Source organism: Cynocephalus volans, chromosome 6, assembly GCF_027409185.1.
Source record: "Cynocephalus volans isolate mCynVol1 chromosome 6, mCynVol1.pri, whole genome shotgun sequence".
Lineage (NCBI taxonomy): Eukaryota > Metazoa > Chordata > Mammalia > Dermoptera > Cynocephalidae > Cynocephalus > Cynocephalus volans.
The window spans coordinates 40,038,944-40,050,704 of record NC_084465.1 but is presented as its reverse complement, the minus strand read 5'-3'; the positions used below and the strand labels follow the sequence as shown (position 1 = coordinate 40,050,704).

At 34.2% G+C, this 11,761-nt stretch overlaps 1 pseudogene; it reads right to left on the bottom strand.

Moving 5' to 3' along the window:
- Positions 1-225: 225 nt before the first annotated feature.
- On the bottom strand, positions 226-7,890 carry LOC134380905 (large ribosomal subunit protein eL34-like; annotated as a pseudogene).
- Between the last annotated feature and the right edge of the window lie 3,871 nt (positions 7,891-11,761).

The following is an 11,761-nucleotide window of genomic DNA, read 5'->3' as shown; positions in this document are numbered from 1 at the left end:
ATATCAGTGCTACTCAAAGTGCATAATACTGCTCTGTGAAATTTGTTACCAAACTCCCATAAGATAAAGGGCTTGCTACAAATGCAAATCAATTACCTCATTGCACACACTCTTTGGTTTAGCCAAACTATCTTATTTCCATATACTATTGTGTTTTGTAGCATGACTTTCTGGATGAAGGAAACAATAGATTAATATGCATTGTGGTACAAGCTCCTTATCTCATTACTGACCAGGTATTAACAGTTTGCAGACCGTGTACTTCAAGTAGCCCTGACTCACACAACTACAAAAAGAGAAAGAATTAAAAAATTACAGCATCTTCGTACTCTGCAGTGCATATCAAGGAAGGGGGGTGAGGGAGAGACAGTGGGAAGGTTCTGCCTGGGTGCAAGCGAAAAGGTAAAGAATTGTCAGTGGAGAATTTAACAATAAAACCAACAGAAGTTGGCGATTCTAAACAATGTCAGTGATAAAATACTGCTCCCTATGTGGCAGATAGTTCCCACCCACCCTGTGCTTCTCCCCTGACTCATGCCTTAGTTTGCTACTATACAATGGAATGCCATGTAGGAGTTAGAATGAACTAGAACAATATGTACATACATTTTAAAATATTTTTAACATTCACAATAAACTGTTTCTGGATATTTGTTTTATGAATATGTTATAAAAGTGCAGAACTGTAGACAGCTAAACTAAATAGCAACTTCTTGTTAGTGGAAAGTGATGGAAGGGAATGAGACAGGGAACTTAGTTTATGATGTACTATTTCAAAAATGGTTTGAAGCAAATGTGACCCCAAAAAGGACACACTGAAGATCAATTTCAAACATTTTTTTACAAAATATCTATTTACTTCTGAATACAGTGCCCTGTATCAAACTTTGTCAAACTTTCCACGGTGATCCGTGTTTCTTCACTTGTTCCAACCTTTTTCTTCTGTGATCCATATTTCTCTACCTGTTCTTTTATTTTACAAAAATTATTATTATATATAAAGAAAAAAGAGAAAGGAAACAACAGTTCATTGCATCTGAATTCTTTTGTCTGTCATAATTATTACTCTTTTTTATTCACATTTATAGAGTAACTACAGCTATGTGACAATTATGACTTCTACACCAAGATATTCATTTAACAGTTATGCACTTATATTTTTCATTGAAATTTGTAAGCAAATAGTCCTTTATTGTAACCACAATGAGATATCATCTCATGTGTAGTAGGTTGGCTATTATCAGAAAAGAAAAAAAAAAAGTGTTGGCAAGGATGTGGAGAAAAGGAAACCCTTGTACACTGGTGGGGATGGAAATTGGTGCTGCCAGTTTGGAAGTTACTCAAAAAATTAAAAATAGAACTGTCATATGATCTAGCAATCCCACTTCTGGGTTTATTTCCAAAGGAACTAAAATCAGAATCTTGAAGTGATATCTGCACTCCCAATTTATTGCAGCATTATTCACATAACCAAGACATGAAATTAATCTAAATATACATTCAACAAATGAATGGATAGAGAAAATGTGGCATATACAAACAATGGAATATTATTCAATCTTAAAAAAAAGAGGAAACCTGGACAAACCTGGAAGACATTATGCTAAGTGAAATAAGTCAGACACAGAAAGACAAATAATACATTATATTACTTGCATGAGGAATCTAAAATAGTCAAACTCGTAGAAGCAGAGAGTAGAATGGTGGTTGCCAAGGGCTGGGGGTAGGAGGAAATTGTGAGGTACTAGTAAATGGTTGCAAAGTTTCACTTACGCGAGACAAATAAGTCCCAGAGATAAACTGTACAACATAGTAGCTATAGTTTTAAGGTACTGTATTGTATACTTTAAAATTTGCTGAGAGGATATATCTTATGTTATGTGTTCTTATCACAAAAAAAAAACTTAATGAAAGTTATAAAGAAAGAGGGTGGGAGGAAACTTTTAGAGGTGATGGATGTGTTCACAGCCTAGATTGTGGTGATGGTTTCACACATGTATATTTATCTCCAAACTCATCAAATTGTGTATGTTAACTATGTACAGCTTTTTTATGTCAATCATACCTCAATAGAGTATTAAAAATCATTAGTAAAAATATGTTTAATCTTATTAGGCATTGTAGATGCATATTTTAAAACCATTCCAAACTTATTTTTAGGATAAACTTTTTAAGATGCATAAAAATGTAATGCATTGCCTTGAATGTCCAAAAGAAAAATTTAATATTTAAAAAGCTACAGTAAGATGTAATTATAAGTGCTAGAAGGAGAGAAAAATGAATAATATCATGTAAAGTTTCTTTTCATAATATAGATAAAATTACAAAACCTATGGTTACTCTGAAGAAATGTTCAAGATATTATCCTTTTCAAACAAATATGTATGAACTATCTTATACTTTCCATTATTGTTTTATTTAAATCACATTCAATTAAATGGTAGATTGCAACTAGAGCTTGTATTTTAATTAAGTATTATTAAGTTCCCATATAATGAAATTGGCAGATGCTCTCTGTTTGGGGGAGAGTGATTAGGAATTAAAGCAACTGAGAAAAGCAATGAGGAATCAAACATAATATGAGATAAAAAGCATCATATGACATCTATTATTAATCCATTGTTTTTATAATACTGCACTTATAAACTTGAGTACTGACATTAAAGCTAAACTAATAAAAATTTGTAGAGTAATTTATTTTATAAGGAATGCAGTTTGGGGGTGCTTTTTAATGAAAGAAGCTTTTTAAGAATTCTAAAAATGATATAATGCCATCTTTACAATGTTGTTTCAAATTTTCTGGTTTTTAAAAATCCTCAGGGTACTGTTTTTAAAATACTATGTCTTTTCTTTATTCTCTTCTATTAGATAAAAGGGACCTATTTTCAAATGCAGGTAAAACAAAATAGAGCACTATTATTTTTTATTTAATACTGTAGATTAGATTTAAATGTATGGTAGAAATCTGCCTAAGTTGATTATTTTGAGAATGGACTGCCACAATTTACCTGCTTAGTGTTATCAGAATAGTGTTACTACTAAAACACTAAGGAGATGAGTTTTAATTTGTTCTTTACGGTGTTGCAAAACCTGTTCTGATGGTACATTTTCTAAAAATTGCTATTATAGTGATATTTTTTTCTAAAGTTCCTCAGTGCAGGGCCACAGAAGACATGAAGAAACATTGCCACAGCTACTATTTGCCTAAGAAAGAGGAAAATAAATAATACCAAACTGGAAAATCTGTAGGGTCAGTCAAGTTCATTTTTATCATCTTCAGTTATTATCACTCCAAATTTTATGTCAAAAAGCTAAAAGCCATTCTCCCTTCTTCTAACGGAAAGAACAACATTTCCTTTGAACTGAACTTACATGTAGAATAGAGCCAAGCTCAAGGAAACATCTCCTCCACCCCCACTCCATTTCTGCCCATGTCACTCCAAGGTAGTGAGGATGAGTTTTGGCTCTTTGGTACCTACACTTAGACAATACCCTTCAACAGGATTAGTGATGAAAGGCTTAAAATGTAAATTCCCAGGACATTCTATAAAAATGAGTTTCAGTCAAAATGCTATTAATAAGCTGGTAGTCATTTTCTGCTGCCTAAAGCTCACTAGCAACCAGGGAAATTAATATGGGTAGAAGGGATCCACTAAAAACCCCTTCAGGGAGCTGATGAACGCTGGGAATATCAAAGTGGATGATCATGAATGGAGCACAATCATAAAAGTAATAATAATCATAGAATAATAGCTAACACATAGTGCTTAATTTGTGCCACGCAGTGTTTTAAGTGCTTTGCATAAATTATATAATCCTCACAGCAATCCTTTCAGATATGAAGTATGATTACCCCCATTCTACAGGTGAGGAATTGAGGCGCAGAAGGGATGATTAACTTGCTGGTGGTCACAGTTTGTATGACTATTTCAGTTGAGGCCTGTGGAGATCAAAGACTCCTGTTTGGTTATTAGAGGTCGGAAAGAGTGAAGGGGAAAGGAATTAGTGAGAAATGAGTTAATGAAATAATTATATTTTGTAATGATGAACATGCTAATTATCCTGATTTGAGCATCACACACTGTACACTGGTACTGATATTCAACTCTGTACGCAACAAGTATGTATAATTATTATGTTTCAATAAAAAAAAGTAAAAAAAAAAGAAAGAAGAAAGATTAAATAAAGCAACCACTCATTTTTCAATGTGCGTATATAAAAGTATCAGTTTCTGTTGTTTTTATGGATAATAATGATGGTCACCAAATGATATATAATTTCAAGAAAAACATTTATAATAATAACAACAGCTTTATTGAGGACAAACTATATGACAGGTGCTGTATTAAGTGCTGTTCATATATTATCTAATTCAATCCCCATGACAATTTTTTTAAAAAGTATTATTTTCTTTTTATACCCACATCTGAGGAAACAGAGGAGATGGAGATTAAGTACCTTGTTCAAGTTCACATAAAAGGCAAAGGATCCAGAATCCAAACCCAGGTGACCCAGCTCCAGATCTGAGACTCCACACCACTATGCTATGGATTATATATATATTAGACTGGACGGTAAGATGAAAAAATATATATATTTTTAAATCACATAAAAGCAATAGTAATTATTATCATTTATGCGAACTGCTTATTTCTCCTTAATTACTGTAAAGATGACAATTATGTATATTAGCTGACTAATTTTGCCATAGATTTACCTGTTTAACAAAATAAACCTCTATTCATGAAAACTCAGTCTTTATAGTTTGCAACTCTTTTATCATGTTCATCGGCTTACAACAAAATTTCTAGAATTTGGGGCATTGCTTTCATTAATAATGATATTTCTTGATATTTGAAAGTAACTTAGATCAATCCTATCCATCTATAACAGCTGTCTACCGTTTCCTCCCAAAGTAAATAACAGTAATTACTGAGTAACCCAGGTGCTAATGTTCTCCTAGTCACCATCACCTCTAAATTCCTGCTGCTACCATAGTATTTTCATTTGCTCACATCTTCATTCCTTATTTCAGAACTGGATGCCAGACTTTTTTGTTTGATTTACATACATCATCACCATCACCGCTTATAGAAGGCATTCGACTTGCAATGCAGACTTCACAGGAAATTTAGGAAGGTGGAGGGAGATTCATATCGTGATAAGGAAAATAATTTAGAACTGAAAAAAATTAGTCATAATTCTTTAAAATATTTCTTTAAGCCATTTTTCTCCAATTGCCGCTAGCTTTCTCCTATCCCTGCTTCTACTTCTTTCCTCCCAGTGATTTCAGTAATTTCCTCCTTAAATCAATTCCCCACCCCATATTGTTATTTTAACTTCAAAACATATTCCGTATGCTTAGGCAGTGTAACTTAGTTGTGCCTGACAAATGTAGCTCTGCCCCTTCCTGTGCACACTCCAAGTAGATTTATTGCCCTTTTCTGAACAGTAGGCCATATTCTTTGGCTCTTACTATTTCTCCCCCTCCTACTTCTCTATAGACAGGAAGAGAATGGGTGTAGATATCTATTTCCCCAAATTTCAGATTTTGCATATGACTCTTCACTCCCACCCATTTTTAGAAGGAAGGAGCAGTTACACTCAACTTTGAAATAGAAGAGGGTCTTTAAAAATCTTTGTTAACATATTATTAGTTATATTTAATACAGTTTTTGATGTGGTCAGCTTGCATGCTTCTTTGAAATAAGCAATGAAATTTGGAAATGTTTTGTGTATTTTTCTCATATTTTGCCAATTAAGAATTGTAAACTCTGTCTAACCTCAGTCATTTGGAGCTTTTTCACTGGGTGACAACTGATCAGCCTTGGCTTATCCAGTATTACTAAATGATATCTGAAATGAATATGTTTGTTGCTAAAGCAAGCAAGCAAGTTGTAGAGTAAGCTGCTACTATATTATAATTGGAGGGTAGGGAGACTGTATACAGCAACCCTAGCTGCATGCTGGAATTTCCTAGATTTACCACAATGACCAGGAACCTTTGCCATGGATATCTGCAAAACTGTACTAATTCCTGGCTCAAGGTACTATCATCTCTCCTCTGCAATTACAATAGCCTCTTAACAGGTCTCCCTGTTTCCACCTTTGCACCCCATGGTTCATTCACAGAGCAGCTGCGGCTGATCTGTTTAAATCACAAGTCACATCCTGTTTTTGTCAGAACACTCCAGTGGCTTCCCGTCTCATTCAAAGCAGAAGCCTTAGTCATCCCTCACCTCGCTCATCTCACTTCATCCCACGCTCCCTTCTGCCAGTATGCTCCAGCCAAATGGCCCTTCCTCTCCCTCAAACAGACCAGGTACAGTTTTACCACATATGTGAATATTACGTCTTCTGTCCCTATGATAGTATTATAAAATAATAGGTGCTATTATAGTTGCCACTTAATGGAGGAAATTGGGCTTTTAAAAAGATAATAATTGTCAAACTTCACAGTTTTCATGCAGCAGGGCAAGCCTAAGCCGCCTAGCTACAGATTCAAATACTTCTTAAAAAAAATGTTTGTCACTGTCACAAAATTGCCACTTTTGGTTTATTTCTAGCCATTAATTCATTATTTCAAAATGTGGGCATTTATTCACAAACATCAACTTTTTTGGCAATGTCATTAATATTTAGTGAGTCAAAATAATAGAATCAGTGGATGTCCCTTGACAAATCACATACCCTTTCTTATGATCAATGATTGGGATAAATTATTATTTTCAAAATTACAATTTTTACTTTTCTCATTATAAAAATAAACTTTTTTTATTTGGAAAAATGTAGAAAAGTTTACAAAGAGAATAAAAATCTCTTTTAGTAACACCACCAAAATATCCGTGTTAACGATTTGAAGTATTTCATAGATTTTATATACATATGTACAATATTTTGACAAATCACGATTATACCTGAGAAGTTCTGAACAAGGAAATGGCACACATCTGACCTAGGTAAAGTAAAGTTGTTTAAAAACATCAACTCTGGCAGACATTTCATAGAGGCAGCTTGTCACTAAGACACCGTAAGAAACTTGTGAGGTCTTCTAGGGATCCCATTAACAACACAAGCTGTTTTCTTGGATTATGTACTTGTTGGCCTGTGTAAGGACAGATGGGCTACACTCACCTCCTTGCTAATGGCCATTAACCAGTAGCCCCAATTACGTGCAAACAGAAAACTCTTCTCAGATTGGCTGTAATTCGGTATTTCTCCTCTCCTTTCTCTTCTATCAAGCCTGTTTTCCCCTTTGCTGGATAGAATCGATCTATGGATTCATCTCCGCTGCCTATGGGTAAACTGCTTGCTGGTAATTAACTTGATATCTCAACATCCTGATTTGATTTTTGTCTACTTCATTTGTATCACTAATGATAGTGATAAATAATATCTACCAATGTTTATGTTCTATTTCTCTTTGCATTTCTGTAGCTTTTAATTTATATAATTAGTTGGCAATTTTTTATGTGAACTTATTTTTTTATTTTTATTTTTTGCCTTTTGATTTTTTTTATTACTCAAAACAGCTTCATTTTTAAATTTAGCTTTCGGACTCTGTGCTTGTGCCTTCAATGCTTTCACAATGACTGCCTGCTCCTTGGTAAGGAAAGCATGCTTGACCCTGTCACAGACACAGTTAGCACACATGGAGCCACCATAACATGTTTTTTCATTTTAGACAACCTCATAAGAACTTTAGGTTTCACAACATGAACCACTGGAAGTCTGCCTGGACACACACTACATGCAGATTTTAGGGCTTTCCCAACCTTCTTGGTATAAAGGTAAACTGTTCTGTTACCAGGGGTCCGGGAGAGTCCAGTTTTGTTGGAGGCTGTATTGTAGGAAAGCCTGCCTATGATGGTGTGTCAGACGCTGGGCCATTCTGAGTGCCTCTAGACGCTGTCCCCAGAACAGCTGAAAATTCTTAAGTATTACAAGAACTGCCTAAATGTGAAGGGCACCTTTTATCAAACGTAAAGCATTTTGTACCTTTTCATGATTTCGACCTTGAATTCTATTTTGTCTGATGTTTGTATTGCCACATATCATTTTATTTTGTTCTTCTGAATTCTTTCAGTTACATTTATTTATTAATTTGTACTTTAAAATACCTTTAAGAATAACATTCATTAAAATTTTCATATTCTTTAACTTTGAATATTTTTTTTTTCCTTTTTTTGTGACCAGTAAGGGGATCGCAACCCTTGGCTTGGTGTCGTCCGCACCGTGCTCAGCCAGTGAGTGCACCGGCCATCCCTATATAGGATCCGAACCCGAGGCGGGAGCGCCACTGCGCTCCCAGCGCCGCACTCTCCCAGCGCCGCACTCTCCCGAGTGAGCCACAGGGTCGGCCCTTAACTTTGAATATTTTATATCCCCATTTTACACTATAAATTGAATATAGTTGAATGTAGTTTTATTTTCTCATTTGGCTCAAAAAGTGTGTTTTCTTTGCTTTTAGTTTTTATTAAAATTTGGCAAATAATTATCATGTTTTTAATTCAAATAACCTTGAAATTCTCCTTATGCAGTCTGTGAAAATTAGTAAGATTTACTTCTTCTGCCTCAGACCAGTAAATTTTTAACAATATCACGATTATTATTTTTATTTAATTTTTATGATACATAACTTCTACTTCAAGTACCATTTTACCATGTATTCAATGTTTTCTACTTATTGAAATAGATATGTAGACAATCTATATATTTAACTATTAATTTCACTAATGTCCCTTTGTTTCCAATATTCTCATTTTTAGATTTGCTTACTCTTTTATTCCATTTCTTATCTTTGTGTACTGAAACCTCATTAAGATTGGACACAATGTTTTCTCACTCCTTGAATGTCTGATGATATATTTTTGCTTCCTTTGGCCAGGCACAGCATTTGGCTGTATAATGTTACACTCAGTCGTCTAAAAATTAGAAAATACTCATTATAATAGAACACACTATAACTTTCAAATTGTTGAATTATTTGAAAAAAAGCTTGAACTCACAATATGTTTTTCATACACTATATGTACAAGAAATGTTACCATATAGCAAGCCTATGTAGCCTAGTATTTCATATTTCATAATGGTTCATTTTATATGTTTATAATAATTTTCATGATTTCACTTAAAACAATGAAGAATAGATTGAATTTTTTTCACAAGCTGGAAAACTGGTTCTTGAAAATAACACATTTCTGAAAAATATAGATTATTTATATTTAAATATTATATTTAGAATTTATTTTCATTTATCTCATATAACAAATAGGCACCAACTCTTCCAACATTAATTTTGAGGTTAAAAGGAATGCTTTATTTCTGCACAGGGTTTCATAGTTTTGAAATCATTTTTGCCTCCATTGTCCCATTTAATCCAAGATTACCATCAAGATTACCAACAAGATTTTACTGAGGAGGGGACTGAGTATCATCGAGGATAAGCAATTGGGCCATGTCCACAGACCTTTTAAGTGGCAGAGTTGGGGCTAAAACACAGGTTTTTTTTGTCTCCAACTGCAGTGTTCCAGTTCTGTAAAATATACTGTCTTTCTTTCTCAGCTTGGGCCGCCCTAATAAATACCATGAAATGCGTGGCTTAAACAACAGAAACCTATTTTCTGACAGTTCTGGTGGCTAGAAAGTCCACTGGAAAGGTCTAGCAGGGTGTGGTTTCTGGTGAGGGCTCTCTTCCTAGCTTGCAGGTGGCCACCTTCTCCCCGTGTCCTCACGTGGCCTTTCCTTGGTGTGTATGTAGAAAGACAGTAATCTCGTTTTTCTTTTTTTTATAAAGCTACCAATCCTACTGGATTAAAACCCCACCACTGTTACCTTATTTAACCTTAATTACCTCCTAAAAGTCCTGTCTCCAAATACAGTTACATTGGGGTTAGAACTTTAACATTTGAATTTGGGGGAAACACAATTTCAATCTGTAGCACACTTTTCAAAATATGGTCAAAATCCTTCTACAAAAATGATACTCTTCTAGTAGAAAAATGATCCTACCTTGAGTCTAACTATAAATCCTTGAAACAAGACAGTTCAGACTTATTGGGAGGAGGGAGGATATCTTTTGGAATGTTGATTCTAAATAGATAAAAATAATAGATACCCTGCTTCCTTAATAATGGCTATAAGATGTATGCCAATTAGTTGCTTTTTCTAAATAAATAATTTAAAAAAAATTTTACATTGATTTGAAAAATTGCTATAATTGTTGATAGCAGTTGGTTAAGTTTAACCAAACTTAATAACGATAATTTTAGATTTTTTTAAAGAATTAAAATCCTCTATGAGAGTGGTAGAAGAACATGTCTTGAAAACTTACATAGACTTGAAAGAGTTACACATCCAATTGAAAGATACCCCCAAAATTCACGTGTGGCAAATGAAAGGCAAGGCAGAAAAAGGGAATGGTGGGGGACAGGGAGAGAAAACAGGGACGATGATTGCTGTAATCTGGTGGGATAGATAACACTTATTTTCATTGTCCTAATTATGTTTCACATTATAAAAGTTAATGATGCAAAAAATCATTTTAAAAATCATAAAAAGCATTCACACTAGTGCATCATCCAGTTAAAACTTTAAAATAAAATAAAAAGCACAATACTTTAGTAATGCCAAGGTACATTTTAGAAAGTTTTATAGTAAAATTCAAATCTTTCCTGAATGCTGTTGTCTATTTAATTATGTAGTCAAAAATACTTGGTGATATTACAATTACAAGGCTGTTCTTTATTTAGTTTATAGTTCACATTATTTTAACCGTAATTACCACTTAAAATTTTTAGTGCTGCAAAGCCAATATTCTATAACAAGTAACCCTTAACAACTTTCAATATGTAATCTTAAATGTTTCTGATGGTTTCTTCTCATTTTGTTGACAAGTTGTCTTTTTTAATTCTATTACATGGTCAGTAAATTTCCCACCAATTATAGGGGGGGAAACCTACAATTTTAAAGGGGTGAAGAATGATGCCTTTATCCTACAGAGCTTCCTTTAAAAATTCTTTCCTACCAAAATTATAAGGTCTCTCAAAATTGAAAAGACTGGCTGATATTCTTTATGATTGATATGATGGGCAAAATGAATCACCACCATCATCAATCTTCCACATCTCTGAGAAGCTTATTAGTAGGAAAACTAAAGTGAATTTTATCTTCAGTGTCCCTATGGGTAAGTAGGAGAGTCTCTCACTCTGCAGTCTTCCCCCATATACAAGTGCAACTACTGATCACTCCCTTCTGTATCAAGAAAGTGGCTGGAATGACTAGCCGGGGGAGCGATCCACAGGTGAGTGGGCCTATTTTTGGTAAACTGTGAGTAGGTCAAGGGCTTTATTCTTTAGGTTTTAAGGATACTGTTATTCTTTATTGAATGAGTGAATTAATAAGTATTGGGTGTTTGGAATGAACATAAACAGGCAGACAGGCACACAGGTCTGCCCATCCCCCCAACCTCACACATATTCCTCTAAAAACTCTCACAGGACACTCCACTTTGTAATGATTGCACAAAGGCCCTTCAGTTTATATCTGCAAATTCAGGTCTACCCACCTGTGAGTTTGATTTAACCACAGACTAAGTATGAAGAAACATTAAAAATATTTTTTAAAAAAATACTATTCAGTGAGCTCCAACTATGTGTCAGGAGTCTTAAACATGTTATCTCACTTAACCCCTTAGAAGGAGTTCTTAGAGAAGCTATTAATACCTGTTTTACATAGGAGAATACAGAGGATTGGAGAGATT